General features: G+C 40.1%; 1 long non-coding RNA gene and 1 pseudogene across 1 annotated transcript in view; one reads left to right on the forward strand and one right to left on the reverse strand.

Annotated features, from left to right (window-relative positions):
* The window catches only part of LOC150020943 (uncharacterized), a 513,888-nt gene that overhangs the window by 190,650 nt on the left and 307,182 nt on the right, over window positions 1–16,056 (forward strand). The gene's annotated exons all lie outside the window — the stretch shown is intronic.
* Window positions 12,289–13,446, reverse strand: LOC150020944 (PCI domain-containing protein 2 pseudogene; annotated as a pseudogene).

Raw genomic sequence — 16,056 nt, forward strand, 5'->3', positions numbered from 1 at the left:
CATTATAGAATGCATCTGCAGACTATATCTCCAGAAAGGTATAACCATACAACACAATGTGAACAGTGCTCCCTGGAGTTGCGTGACATAGACTGTAACCCTGTTCTCTTCTGTACCAGTTGGACAAACTGCATTCTCTGAAAAGGTCCCCCAGCTTCTTCACCTTTGGACTATCTTTGCCTACCAAGTCTTACCCACTTATTAATATCCTTTCTCTTGGAAACCTTTCCAGGTTTCCCCAACCCTTTTCTTCTCTCCCGGTATCACTCTAATTACATTTGTTAAGTTCATGTATTGTGATAGGTCAGAATTGCACAGAAATAATTTTTAATCCTTCTTCATTTCAGCATTATCTCCATGACCATGGACAAGTTACTTTACTCTTCTGAGCCTCATCTGCCTGTAAAATGGAGATAATATTACCCATTTCCAAAGAGTGTAGGGAAGATTAAACAAGATTGTAAATGTGATATAACACACTTAGCATGGTTCCTTCTACATCATAAATGCTTCACATACACTAATGGTACTGGTAGAGGTGGCAACTCTGCTGAGGTGATGGCCATGGTTTTTATTTATTCTCCTAGCTGGGTAAGTGGAGCCCAGAGAGAAGGTTGTATGCCAGGCCCTCCCATTTACAAGCTGTGAAGCCTTGAACAAGTTCTGAACCTTGTTTTCCATTCCAATAAAATGATCAAATAACACAAGTGATAAGAAAATACCTTGTATAGTAGGCAGGCTACGTAAGGTAAGGTAGCAACATCAGCATAAGCCTATGGATGGCAGGTTTTTATCTTCTATTACCCCTCAGGGCCTTGTTCTGCTATGTATATAAGTGTGTTCAATCTATTACTATATATACCACCTACTGAATATTTCAGAAAAATTTTGTATGTGAGTCTAAAGGCTTATGGAACACAGTTATGTGCTTTTAGAATCTGAAGAGATTTTAGAGATTGTTTACTTCAATGCCTATTTCACCCTCACCTAAAGTCATACCTGTGGTCATAAGAGATTTGGCAGTGAACTCAGATCTATGTCTTAGGTTTTTCTTCCCAAACTTCTTTGCCAATTTTTTAACTTTATGACTTCATAAATCTACAAATGTACACATTTAAATGTTACTAATGTTTTCTTCTTCAAGCAACAGTAATCACTGTGGCTTTGAGCCTGAGTCCTTCAGACAAAAGGTGGATGTAGATAATGACTGATGTAGGGCAAGCAAGTGGGGTCAGACACCTGGGACTGGAGTAGAGAGAGGCAAGAGGTGGGGGCGGGCATCCTCCAACTGGGAGGGTTGTTCGCACTCCTTTAAAGCCACTCCTGTTATTATCATACTATCTTCAGTCTCCTTCCCCAACCAAACTCTGTAGGCCACTCATATGTACCACCACCAACACACTCAGACACTGGGAGTTCTTTGAGGTCAGGGATTTTGTCATCTACATCTTTAAATCTTCCTTAACACCCAGTAATTCATTATAGAGGTTTCATGATGATGGATGGATGATGGGTGGATGGATGGATGGATGATAAAAAAGGGAATAAATACTGATAAAAACCCAGAGGGAGGGAGGAAGAAAAGCATGACAACTTACTCCTCTTCTACCAGGGTTCAAACCAATTTTAGAATAACTTCTCAGAAATTGCTTGGGTTCCTTTTATTTTAGCATCCTATAATACAGAGATTAACAATTATTGTCCATGGACTAAGTTCAATCCGGGGCACATATTTTGTTTGCCCTTTCCATATCGGCCCACTGTTAAATAAACAAAGAAATAGATAAGTTCATAGTATATTGAATTGTTTGCCAATGTTGAAAACTTTGGAGATGTCACATTTTAAAAGAATTCATATTTTTCTGAAAAGCTCAGAAACTGAACTCATATTTCTGTTTCCTTTGGTTAGGTCAAACACTGACCCACTAGCCACAGTTATGTTCACTAACAGGTGATAGTCAGTTGCCATTTACCACTCATGTTCAAACTTCTGCTTTTTATTTTAATTTTTTAATTGTAATAAAATACATTTAACATAAAATTTACCATCTTAACCATTTTAAGTGTACAGTTCAATAATGTTAAATATATTCATATTATTGAGCAAAATCCAGGACTTTTTCATCTTGCAAAACTGAAGCTCTGTGCCTATTAGACAACTCCCCACTTCCCTCTCCCCTAGCCCCTGGCAACCACCATTCTGTTTCCTGTAGCTATGTGATTGACTATGATACAAGTAGGGTCATACCACAGTCATCCTTTTTGTGATTAGCGTCTTTCACTTAGCATAATGTCCTTAAGATTCATCTATGTTGTGGCATGTGTCAGAATTCCCTAACTCATTAAGGTGGAATAATATTCCATGGTATGTATGGACCACATTTTGTTCACCTATTCATCTGTTGAGGGACATATGAATTGCTTCCACCTTTTAACAATTGTGAATAATGCTGCTATGAACAGGGGTGTAAAAGCAGTAAAATCTGCTTTTTTTTTTTTTCAGTTACCAGTCTCCACATTATACAGTAAGATTGTACCTTAAGGAATCCTCAATTCCTATTCAATTTTTTTCTCAAGTGTCCTTAGAATATCTTTTGTAGGTGATTTGCCCACAATTATATCCAACTAGGTTCACACTTGCATCAGGATATTATATTTTCTTAAGTCTCTTCATTAAGCCTAGTTTCTCTTTTTCATAGATACTGTACTGGCTTGTTTTGGAGTCTGCTGTTCTCACCATTTACTTCTTAACCCTGTGTAATTTGCCTTCTGCCCCTATCACTGCACTAAATTTACCTCTACATAACAAATCCAAGTATCTTTTTCTCTATCTCCATCTTCCACCATATAATGTGTCATTTGATACATTGATTCCATAACAATCTTTTCTCTTGGACTCTGTGACATTATTCTCCACTAATTCTGAACATTCCCCAAAAGGTATTCTACTGTATAGCTTTCCTGAACAGCTCAAAATTCCGAGTTAATGTTATTTTCTGTTTCTTGGCTAATGCTGTTTACATCTATCTGCAATTATGTCTTTCATCTCAGCCTCCTTATTCTTTCTTTTTTAGTCTCTACCTATTAAAGTCCTAGCTATTTTCAATATCCAGTTAAATTTTATATTTTCCTCCGATAATCCCAATCAGAAATTAGTTCTCCAACCTCTTAACCTCTATTCATATTCTCTGTGCAATGACACATTTTATCTTGTGTTGTAATTATTGTGGTGGCTGTCCTGTTTATACTGGCCTTAAATTTCATGATCTTAAAAATAAGTCTTTTTCCTAAATGCTTGTTCCACAGAATTTTGCACAATGTCTTATATGCCACAAAGATTAAGTATTACTTGAATGCATACATATTCATTTTGGGGGCTTACTTTTTTCTTTTTAAACTGTTTTATTTTTATTTAAGTCATTTTTATTTTTCAGTTACAGTTGACATACAATATCATTTCAGTTTCTGGTGTACACTCCAGTGATTAGACATTATATAACTTACTAAGTGATCACCCCAATAAATCTTGTACCCACCTGACTTCATACATAGTTATTAGAATACTATCGAGTATATTTCCTACGCTGTATTTTACATCCCCATGACTCTTCTATAACAACCAATGTGTACATCTTAATTTCTTTAACTTTTTTGCCCATCCTCTCCAGCCTCCTCCCACCTGGCAAACTTCAAAATGTTCTCAATATCAATGAATCTGTTTCTGTTCAGCTTGTTTATTTATTTATCTATTTATTTATTTAATTGTTGTTAGATATGTATTTATTGCCATTGTATTTTTTATACTTTTTGTCATTTTGTTCTCCTTCTTTTCCTCCTCCTCCTCTTCCCCCTCCTTCTTCTTCTTCAGACCCTTTGACATTTCATGTAATACTGGTGTGGTGGTAATGAACTCCTTTAGCATTTCCTTGTCTGGAAAGCTCTTTATTTGTCCTTTGGTTCTAAATGATAGGTTTGCTGGTAGAGTAATCTTGGTTGTAGGTTCTTGGTTTTCATCACTTTGAATTTCTTGCCGATCCCTTCTGGCCTGCAAAGTTTCTGTTGAGGAATCAGTTGACAATCTTATGGAAGCTCCTTTGTAAGTAGCAAACTACTTTTCTCTTGCTGCTTTTAAGATTTTCTCTTGGTCTTTAACCCTTGGCATTTTAATTATGATGTGTCTTGGTGTGGGCCTCTTTGGGTTCATCTTGTTTGGGACTCTCTGTATTTCCTCAACTTCTATATCTATTTACTTCAGCAGGTTAGGGAAGTTTTCTGTCTTTATTTTTTTCAAATAGGTTTTCAAGTTCTTGTTCTCTCACTTCTTCCAACACCCCCATGATGCAGATGTTGGTATGCTTAAAGGTATCTCAGAGGCTCCTTACACTATCCACATTTTTAAAGTATATTTTATTGATTGTGCAATTACAGTTGTCCCAACTTTTTCCCCTTTGCCTCCCTCAGCCCAGTACCTCTCTTCCCTCCAGCAATCTCTCTCCTCTCTTGGTTCATGTCCATGGGCCATGCATGTAATTTCTTTGACTTCTCCATTCCCTATACTATTTCTTAGCATCCCCCTGTTTATTTTGTGCCTAACAGTTATGCTTCTTGATCCCTGCACCTTTCCCCCTTTCTTTTCCTTCCCCCTCCCCACTGACAACCCTCCATATGACCTTCATGTCTATGGTTCTGTTCCTGTTCTAGTTTTTTTGTTAGTTAGTTTGCTTGTTTGTTTTTAGATTCATTTGTTGGTAGTTATGAGTTTGTTGTCATTTTACTGTTCATAGTTTTGATCTTCTTTTTCTTAAATGTGTTCCTTTAACATTTCATATAATACTAGTTTGGCAATAATGAACTCCTTTAGCTTTACCTTCTCTGGGAAGCACTTTATTTGCTCTTCCATTCTAAATGATAGCTTTGCTGGATAAACTAATCTTGGTTGTAGGCCCTTGCTTTTCATCACTTTGAATACTTCTTGCCAGTCCCTTCTTGCTTGCAAAGTTTCTTTTGAGAAATCAGCTGACAGTCTTATGGGAACTCCTTTGTAGGTAATGCTCTTCTTTTCTCTTGCTGCTTTTAAGATGCTTGCTTTATCTTGAAACTTTGGCATTTTACTTATGATGTGTTTTGGTGTGGTCCTATTTGGGTCCAATTGTTTGGGACTCTATGATTACTGGACTTGTATGTCTATTTTCTTTGCCAAATTAGGGATGTTTTCCTTCATATTTTTTGATACAAGTTTTCAATTTCTTGCTCTTCTTCTTCTCCTCTGGCACCCCTATGATTCGAATGTTAGTATGTTTAAAGTTGTCCCAGAGGTTCCTAAGCCTCTCCTTTTTTTCAATTCTTGTTTCTTCATTCTGTACTGGTTGACTGTTTATTTCTTCCTTATGTCCCAAATCATTGATTTGAGTCCTGGTTTCCTTCCTTTCACCATTGGTTTTGTGTGGGTTTTTCTTCATTTCACCTAGTATGGCCTTCACTTCTTCCCTATGTGTTTGCCATACTCAATCATCTCTGTCAAGTATGTGAGCATTGTTATCACCAGTGTTTTGAACTCAGCATCTGTTACCTATCTGCTTGTCACTTATTTCTCCCACTGGAGCCTTGATCTGCTCCCTCTTTTGGGCCATACTTCTCTTTCTCCTCAACTTGACCGCCTGCTGTGTTTACCTCTGTGTCTTAGGTAGAGCTGTTGCACCTGTTATGTTGTAAGGGTCAGAGTCTTAGGTATTCATCAGTACCGGGTGACCCATTTCACCATGTTGTGGTGCTGTATGTGAGGGAGGGGTCAAAGAGAGAACAATGCCTCTTGCTCAGCACTTGCCCCTTTTCCAGGCACTTCTCCCACTTTCCGTATGTTGCTGGCACCCCTCTAACTATTGTCCTGGTGATAGTTCCCAGAATGGGTGGGTTTGTGGATGTTCTAGGATCAGGAGGCCTCTAAACAGACTCTCATGAGAGACAGGCAGTTTCTTCCACTACCCCAACCCCCACTGGTTTTCACAGCCAGAAGCAATGTGGCTTTATTTTCCTGGCACTGGAACTGTGAGCTACATGGTCTGGCCTGGAACTGAGATCACTCCCCATGTGTCCCTCCTGGCTTTTATAATGTGTAACTGCACTTTCCAATGGCAGACTACAGCCACTGCCTTGTGGCCACTGCTACCACCACCACCACTGCCACAGACACCACACCACATCCTCTCCACCCAGCTCTGTCCCTTCTACCTGTCTGGATGAGAATTGCTTCTTTACATCTTATTTGTTGGACTTCCATGAAGTTTGATTTTCAGGTATTTCTGGTTGTTTTGTGTTTTGAGGTAGATGTAATCCTTCTTATGGTTGTAGGAGGAGGCAATGCATGTCTACCTATGCCTCCATTTTGGTTGCAAGTCTGAATCACACATTTTTTAAATTCTTTTTTCTTTTTGCTATTTTGATTGGGTGTTTTTTGCTTTCTTATATTCCAAATAGCCAATTTCATTCTCAACTTCACTTATTGTACTATTGATTCACTGTAAATTAGTCTTTGTTTCATTTAGTATATTCTTCATTTCTGATTGGTTACTTTTTATGGTTTCCATGTCTTTTTATGCTGTTGAAATTCTAAGTTGCTTGAGCATCCTTATAACCATTGTTTTGAACTCTGCAGCAGATAGATTGGTTGTCTCCATTTTGTTTAGTTCTTTCTCTGGAGATTTTTTTTCCCTTTTATTTGGGACCTGTTTCTTTGTCTCCTCATTTTGGCAGCCTCCCTGTGTTTGTTTCTATGTATTAGGTAAAGCTGCTGCATCTCCTGGACTTGGTTGAGTGGATATATGTAGTAGGTGTTCTGTAGCGTCCAGTGGCATAGCCTCTCCAATCACCCAAGCTGGGCACTCAAGGTACACCCCTTGTGTAGGCTGTGTACAACCTCCTGTTATAGTTGAGTCTTGATTGCTGTTGGCATGTCAATAGAGACATTTACCGCCTGTCCCATCAGCTATAAGGACTGGCTGCAACCACCAAAGAGGATCAGCTATGCAGGAGCCCACCCCCACAGCAGACTTTTGTGCCCACTGAGTTTGCCCTTGAGTGTGTTGTTTGTGGAGGCGGTTGGGTGGTTATGCTTCAGTGTGGTCTGAAGCTGTCCACCAGGTTCATGCTGGCTCTGGGGCCTTCCAAGTGGTAGAGGACAAAGTCAGCTATCACCTATGTTCTTCCCAGGGCCACCTGGCATGAGTTACAAAGTGATCTGGAGATGGCTGCTACTTATGCGGGGCTTGCACATGCCTAGGTGAGGCCAAGCTGCAAACCAAATCTGGCTGCCCCTAATGCCAGGCCTGGAGCCACTTAGTGAAAGGTATGGGGCATGCTGAGGCCAGATGCTGCTTGTTTGAGAGATTTTAGGAAAGTTTGAAGCATGAGCTGTGGCAGGCCATTCTTATGGAAAAGCCGCCAGAAACAGCTTGGTTGAGCCTGGACACTGGGTCAAATGGGCCTAAGGGAATCACCAGGGTGGAGTGAAGAGTGTGAACCAGCTTGATGGATACGTATATGCTGCCCACCAATTGCCTCTGCCAGCATGTTTGTCTTATAGAAAGCTGTCCCTCCAGCTCTAGCCATGATGTCAGACAATTCAATGCCTCCCCATATGTTCCTGGTGCCTTTCAAGCTGCTGCCCCAGCACTGGAGTTCAGAAAGAGTGAGTCCGAGTAAGTCTGTGTGTGGGCTCTTTAAGAGGAACTGCCTGGGACTCTAGAAGCCCTCTATCTCCCTCCACCTTAATCTCTGCTGGTTTTTACAGCCAGAAATTATGAAGACTTCTCTTCCTGGCACTGGAACTCTGGGTTGGGGGTCCTGGTGTGGGACTGGGACCTCTCACTCCTCATCGGGGACCTCCACAGCTGCAATATCCTCCCAATTTTTATCTATGACATGTGGGTTTTGTTCCAGCTCCATCCTTATCTCTGCCCTGCCTACCAGTCTCTATGTGGCTTCTTCTTTAACTTCTTAGTGGTAGGACTTCCATTCAGCTAAATTTCAGGCTGTTCTGAATGACAGTTGTTCTGTAATTTAGTTGTAATTTTGATGGGGTTGTGGGAGGATACAAGGACCACATATACCTCCACTGCCATCTTTACGGAATTTCATGTTCAAACTTAAACATCCCAACTTCTACTTCTTGCTTTTATTACCTGCTGGGTTTCATTAGGCTTCAGAGTGTATAAGTTTGGCTTCAGCCAGTAGCACAGCTCCTCCCCTACACTAAAGACAAGAAAAAAGGTCAAAGAATAGAAATTTTAAAAAGTAATAATAATGAAAATACTTACTGAGCTTTTGCCATGTGCATGGACTGTGCTACTTTACATATCCTCACTGTGTGCTCTGTGGATAAGGAACTGGTCTTTTCACCATTTTATAACTGAGGAAACTGTGGTTTAGATACTGGGTAATTTTTCCAATGCTACAGTTCATTAGTATTCATAATCCAGATATTTCTGCCTCCAAAGACTATCGTTGGAACCATTACACTGCTTTTGTACTCTTTCTTAACATATAAATGATGAAATCAGCACTATAATGTACTTTTTTCATCGCTCAGAAAAAAGCAAATAAATATTGATTAACTGCACTCAAGCAATTTTAAATTAGGCAGTCAGTTTTGAAGTGCTCCAAATCTTGCTTATTTGTGTTCATGCAGTGGTAGGCTGGCATTAATAATATGCCTGGGTAAATTCCCTCAGCACTTGGTAGTTTGAAACATCCAACATACAGGTGGGAGGATGTGTATAGCAAAGAAGTAACAGAAAATATCTTTATTTTCTCTTCAATTGAACTTACTGTGATATGTGGGGAATTCATTCTGAAAGATGGTGGGTTTCTTAGATGGTGGCTAATTCATATGCATCTGCAAACACTTGACTTATAGGGTCCCCAAATTCCTTTTGTACTTGTATGTGCAGAAGGCGACATTACCGCTGAATTAGAGGAATTAGAGGCTCCCCAGACTCATCGTGTCATATACTCTAGTCCCCTTAGAGCATGGAAAGGCTTCTTTGCATTCTTTTCAGTTAATAGCTACTATGTATTAATCAAATACATCTCCTTGGTTCAATATTTTTCCTAGTTACATTTCATTTTTTTCTTTTTAATTGTACCCTATGAATTTTTTTTTTGAGAAATTCTTATCTAAACCAAATCTCTACCCTTACCCCCACCATTATAATGGTGGCATTATAATAACAGATGTTATAAGCTGTTCCACATTGTGCTGAAGGCACATAAGGCCTTGTCTAATTGTTCCTACCAAGGACTGTGGATGGAAAAATCCTAAGCTTGTGTGGTGAGCTTGCAGTGGGGTGGGAAGCTGCTCCATTTAAGGGGTAAGCAAGGCTGTTGGGATTGCTGCTCTGTTTTTATGTGAATGCCTTGCAAGAACATTGTCCATAGCTAAGATAAAAGAATATTTATTAAACCTTTTTATTCCACAGTTTACTATCATAAGCCTTCTGGGGAATCACAGCTTGGCCAAATGGGGACAAATATAATAGTTAAATGTAATTGGAGACACTTTCTTCTTCTTCTTTTTTTAATATGCTTTATTGATTATGCTGTTACAGTTGTCCCAATTTCTTTTCCCTTTGTTCCCCTCTACCCAGTGACGCCCCTCCCTCCAGTGTCCCCCACCCTTAGTCCATGCCCATTGGTTGTGCATATTGTTCTTCTCAACATCTTCCTATCTACTCCACTCCCTCCTACTACTCTTAATTTCTGTACCATCTCCCTCCCTTGCCCCCTGCCCCTTCTCTGCTAATCTCCCCTCATAATGTTCCCCATACCTATAATTCTTTTCACACTCTCATTGCCTACTTAGTTTGCCTTTGTTTTAGTTTCCTAGCTTCTGTTGTTGGTTGCTGTGATACAGTTTTCATTTGAATGGTCATAGTTTTGACCCTCTTTCTCCTAAACAAGTCCCTTTAACATTTCATATAACAGTGGTTTGGATCTGATGAACTCCTTCCGTTTTACTTTGTCCTGGAAACACTTTCTCTGCCCTTCTATTCTGAATGACAGCTTCGCTGGTTAGAATAATTATGGCTGTAGGTTTTTGCTTTTCATTACTTTGAATATCTCTTGCCAGTCCCTTCTTGCCTGCAGAGTCTCCTTTTGAAAAATCAGCTGATAGTCTAATTGGGACTACTTTGTACATAATTCTCTTCTTCTCTCTTGCTGCTTTTAAGATTCTCTCTTTATCTTTAATTTTTGACATTTTGATTATAATGTGTCTTGGTGTGGTTCTCCCTGGGTCAAATTGTTTTGGAATTCTCTGTGCTTCCTGGACCTGTAAGTCTATTTCCTTCCCCAAGTTAAGGAAGTTCTGCTTCATTATTTTTTCCATAATTTTTCCACTTCTAGGTCTTCTTCTTCACCTTCTGGCAACCCTATGATTCGGATGTTGGCCTGCTTATAGCTGTCTGATAAGTTTCTGAGCCTCTCCTCATTTTTCTCACTTCTCATTTCCTGTTTCTGCACTCGTTGACTGTTTGTTCCTTCCTTATGTTCCAATTTGTTGATTTGATCCATGGTTTTCTTGCCCTCACCACTAATTTCATATGTGTTTTCATTCATTTCAGCAGGACTAGCCTTCATTCCTTCCCTGTCTTGTTTCAGATCTGCTGTTAGGTCTGTAAGTGCTTTTATAAGCAAAGCTCTGAACTGTGCCTCAGAAAGATTTCCTATCTGCTGCTTCGTTAGATTAGAAATTTGCTGTCTGGTCAGCTGCATCACTGGGATCTCTATCATGATCTGTGCCATCCTGACAGTTTTGTGTCTACCTTTGCTTCCCAAGCAGGGCTGTCACACCTCCTACGCTATAGCGGGTGGAGCCCCATGCACTCATCACAACCGGGAGGCCCGTCTCACCACGCTGTGGCATTTTTGCTGTCTTTCCGCCATTGCTGCTGCTGCCGTGGACAGCACAGCTTGTCCTCTCCTCCCAAGCTTCACCCCTCCTACCTGTCCAGATGAGCACCACTTCTTTATAACTTCATATGCTGGACTTCCATTTGTTTTCTGGAACTTCTGGTTATTGCTGGTTTTGCGGTAGTTATATTCCTTCTTAGTTGTGGCGGAGATGGAGCGTGTCAGTCTTGGTGAGAAGTCTCCTGTGTTTGTTTGCTTCCGTGTCCCAGGGGAGGGCTGTCGCTCCTGTTATGTTGTAAGGGGTGGGGCCTTAGGGATTCATCAGTAACGGGCGACCTGTTTCACCACGTTGTTGGCGGTGTATGCGGGGGAGGGGTCTGAGACAGAACAATGCCGCTTGCCCAGCACTCGCCCCTTTTCCAGGCACTTCTCCCACTTCTGCACCAGATTGGTGCCCCTCTAGCTGCTGCCCTGGCCATTGTTCCCAGGGTGGGTCTGTGGACGTTCTAGTCTGTGGGGGCCCTTTAAACAAGCGGACTCTGCTGAGAGACCGGCAGTTTCTGCCTCTGTCTCAACCCGCACTGGTTTGCACAGTCAGAAGCAATGAGGCTTGATTTTCCCTGGAGCTGGGACAGTGAGCTGCTCTGGTGAGGAGTTGGGATTGCTTCCCAGGTGTCCCTCCTGACTCTTTAAAATGTGTAACTGTGCTTTCCGCTGGCCTGCTGCTCTTGCTGCTGTTGCCACCACCACCCAGGCTCTGTCCCTCCTACCTGTCTGGATGAGTATTCTCTATATCTTTGTTTGCTGGACTTTCCTGCACTTTGATTTTCTGGAACTTCTGGTTGTTTCTAGTTTTGAGGTAGTTGTATTCCTTCTTAGTTGTGGAGGGAGACGCAGTATGTCTGTCTATGCCTCCATCTTGGCCAGAAGTCCTAAAGATAATATCTAATTGGAGACACTTTCTTAAATTACTTTTTGGTTCTTGTTTTTTGGTATCCCAGAAGATATAATAAAGAATATGCCATTTGTATAAATTCAGGATGCCTTTTTAATAGAAAAAAATTTATAAAAAGTTATGATTCATTTATGGGTATCAATTATGAGAAGTATAACTGCTTTGGAGATGGAGCCTCCTTCACAGATGTTTCGCGAACACTTCAGAGCCAAAGGAGCGGTCTACAAAGTCTGAAAACAGAATTCCAGGTGTCTCTGAAACCAGCATTAGTTCTGAGTGATGAGGAGACTTCCAAGTGTTCACGTATGTTGGCAAACTCAGTCTCAACATCCCTGGGAAAAGAGCCCCAAGGAGATTTCAGCTATAGTGAGTAACGTCACAGCAAAGGACTGATTTCATAAGAGGAACACACTCCTTTTCAGGACTATTCAACATGCTATAGATAGCAAAGGGAATGTGTTTTGCTTTCTAACAACTACCTTCTGATGTGATATATAGCTTTTAATGTGACTCATGTATACAAGGTTGGCCAGAATGTACTGAACATCGTTGATGTCTACATCTTCCACTTGCATGAATTTCAGGGGAACTAGAAAAACATCCAAAGATAACTGGTCTGTTTCGAGTAACAAATACACTTTCTTAAAAAAGATTCCTGTAGGTGATGATCTTCAGCTTCTCAAGGGTAAGGAAGATACCACAGTGAATAAAAATGGTTTCATGCTTTGTCAGAGTCATGTTCAATAGAAGGAGATTCCCTGCTCTTACAGCTTTGGTTATTTCAGCAAATTGCATGAGTTGATACTTTTTGAAAAGTTCAGTGTTTGACATATGACCCAACAGCATTTTTACTGGAAGTAACTATATCAGAATCATCCAATTGTTCTTCTCACTTAAATGGTGACAGTGCTCAAAGGCAAAAGACCGGTACTCCTCAGCTTGCTTAAAGTCAGTATCAAACATGGCCTTTCATCCAACACAGTACCTGTGTCTCCCTCTGCCATACTATCATCATCTTTCAGGTCTGAGCTATTGATGGCTCTGATGAGGGTTTTACACAAATGGAGTTTGTTGATCTTAAAGTAAATCTTGAATAACTGATTCACCAGAAACAGAATCCTCCACTTCCTACAATTCTCTATATCTTCACAAGTGTCCCTGGCACACACACACAGAAACAACTCATCAACAGTTCAGCTGCCTTTTCCCACCTGTCCCCAACCTTGCTTTTTCCTTTCTTTACCAGCTGCTGATCTGCATTATTGCCAAACACCCCAAGGTCAACTATGACTGCACACATGACAGGCAGAGCCCAGTTTTCTTTGAGGGCCTGAAATCCCTGTAGGAATTACTGGGCGATGACAGGCTGGCATTTGTGTGCATCTATGAAGTCATGGTTCTCCACTGCATAACTGTATCTTAAATGAGCCTGCAAGCATTTCATCATAAGTGGATTCCAAAACGTGTTGACTCCTCTGTTTCAGAGAGGCCAGCTGAAGCTGTGGGTTGGCAACATAAGGATGCTTCAAAGACACCAGCTCCACACTGGATGCTCCATCTCTGGTGGTGATTGTTTCATAGACCATCTAAATGATTATGGTTTCTCAATCAGAGGAGTGATATAAAGGTTTTTAAAAATAAATTTATTTAACTAAAAAGAAACAAGTAGAATTAATGAAAATGTATTTAAATTATAAAACAGGTAAATACATAGAAAAAAAATGTGAAAAAGGTACTCAGCATTTGTGGACCTGAGGAGATTCATTAAGGGAATATATGAAAAACTAAAATTTAGAAAGTTGTTTAGGAAAAACAGTCTGGAAATTTAAAAAATGGTAATGCAACTTAATAAGAGCTATGATTGAATTATGAAGGTGTGTCTTTAGGATCCTACCAGCTGCTGAAGGTGCAGCATCAGACCCAAATTGTCTTGCGTACTGCTCATTTGACCTCCTATACCTGACCTGATTTGAGTGTGTATCTTAACTCCTTAGAAACCACATCATGTGGCCCTGAGAAGGAAGAATTCCCTCTGTTTCATTATTTCTCCAAACAGTAGTACATGCATGTAAGCTAATTGTTCCTAAAGCCAATATCTGAGGAAAAGGTATTGTTTTTCATGGATCTAGTGGATAAAATAGAAATGTATGTGCATTTTAGACTTTTCATCTTACCACTTCCCAGATTTATAATCTTAGTATCTCTTAATTATTAGTAAGAATTCTCTCACTTTTTAATCAAGTATCCTGATGAATGAGTTAAAACTCTTGGGGAATACCTTACCCATAAAGATCCTGTTTAGTTTAAAAATAACTAAGATCTGACTAAATAAACTTGTGTGGGGGGGGGTTGTGGGTATATATGAATCCTGGGAATTCAGGATTTATAATATCCTAAAAAGGGTCTCCATAAAACAGATGCTCTGGAGACCAAAGTAAATTCACAATATGATGTAGTATATAGACCCTCCCTTTCTTTCCTTTCCAACTTCTGCTTCTTTGTCTGTCCTCTGGAGACTCTCTGGAAGACATACCCCCTAGAAAATAGCACAAGATCTGAGACGATCCCTGGTTTGGGTATCAGACATCTTAGGTTTGAATCCCAGCTCTGTCATTTATGAGCTGTATGACCTTGAGCATGTTGCGAAACCTCTCTCTGTTTCCTAATCAGTAAAGTGAGATTCACAGCACCATATTCTTGCTGTTTGTTATGACGATTTGAGATAAGGAATGTAAAGCACTTGGCATATATGATAAGAGTCATTTTATAATTATTACCATATGAAGAAAAGTTTCCCTGAAAACAATGTTAAAACAATAGAAGTTCAAGATGATCCTGGAGGGAGAAAGGACAGGTGAGTATAGCAGTGAAGGAGCTGTCAGATCCTTGCACACCAGCTGAGATCTGTTTAGAAATGCCCCACCCCAGGCCTACTGTATCACAGTCTGCATTTTATCCCGATCCCTGGATGATTCTTTTGCACATTAGAATGGAAGAACCACTGTTGTTAGATATTTCTTCTTCCTCTGCTCTTCTAATTTCTTCCTTGCCACCCAAGACTGGAGGACCTTTTCAGGCAAATGCAGCTTCAAACTTTTTTCTTGAAGCAGTTCACAAATAATGATAATAACAAGAAGAATAATAATGAACCTGTGCCACGCTCTGTTGTAAGCATTTGACATGTATTACCGGTAATTTGTTTAATTCTCACAATACTATGAAATAGGTATGGTTATTGTGCCATTTTACAACTGAGGAAACTGAGGTACAGAGCAGTTAAGTTACTTACTAGGAGTTATACAGCTAGTACATTCAAGTTATGGGACTACAACCCAGGCATTTTGATGCTATAGAGTTCTTGCTCTTAACCATCATGGATTCTGGCATCTCTTCTCTGTCACTTCTCCATATCACGGTTGAACTAAAACAGGTGATCCAAGCAATGATGCACTCTTCTCTTCCCTCCAGGCAAATATTTTACCCCCAAACTTCCTTGAGGTTCATCTGGAAGTGAATCTAGGAGTATAAATTCACAAACCTGAATCCGCCCCCACTGCCTCTGTCAGAGTTCAAATTGAATTTCTTTTTCCTAGACTTAGGTAGTAGCTTCCACAGCTGACTTGCTGCCTGCATTCTTTCTTCCATACCAGGCTGTCTGAAAACTATAGCCAGAATTATCTTTCTGAAGGGTAGCTTGGATCACCTGTTCCTGTGTCAAAACGTGAAAAGCTTCCCCATTTGAATATGATCCACCTGCCTCTACTTGAGATTTTAGTTTCCTCTTAGATCCTGTCTTTCTAAAACTATTTCCAACCATCTTCTCCAACACATGCAAACTCACAGAATGACCAGCTACATGCTCAACATTTGGGGGTCATCCCTTTGTTTCCCTCTAGAATGCCCTTTCACATATTCTGATTGTCCAAGCCAATCTCAGTCCCATACAGATTCTTCATTTTCAATAGACTTTTCTATATGTACAAAGTCAAGATGTATCTTTTTTGCCCCTCCTTTCCTGTCAGCTCTGTGACTTACAGAGATATTTTGCATTAACATTGGGTGTTACTCCATACTGGGCTAGTTAAATGTTCTTTGAATAAAAATATTGACTATAGGTAATGAATTCTACTCAACCTACTTTCAAACTTGACTTGCAGAGACACATTTATCCAGTGTTTTCTATAGATTATCTGGCA

The sequence above is a fragment of the Furipterus horrens genome, unplaced genomic scaffold (assembly GCF_987537825.1).
Source record: "Furipterus horrens unplaced genomic scaffold, mFurHor1.1.pri manual_scaffold_1, whole genome shotgun sequence".
NCBI lineage: Eukaryota > Metazoa > Chordata > Mammalia > Chiroptera > Furipteridae > Furipterus > Furipterus horrens.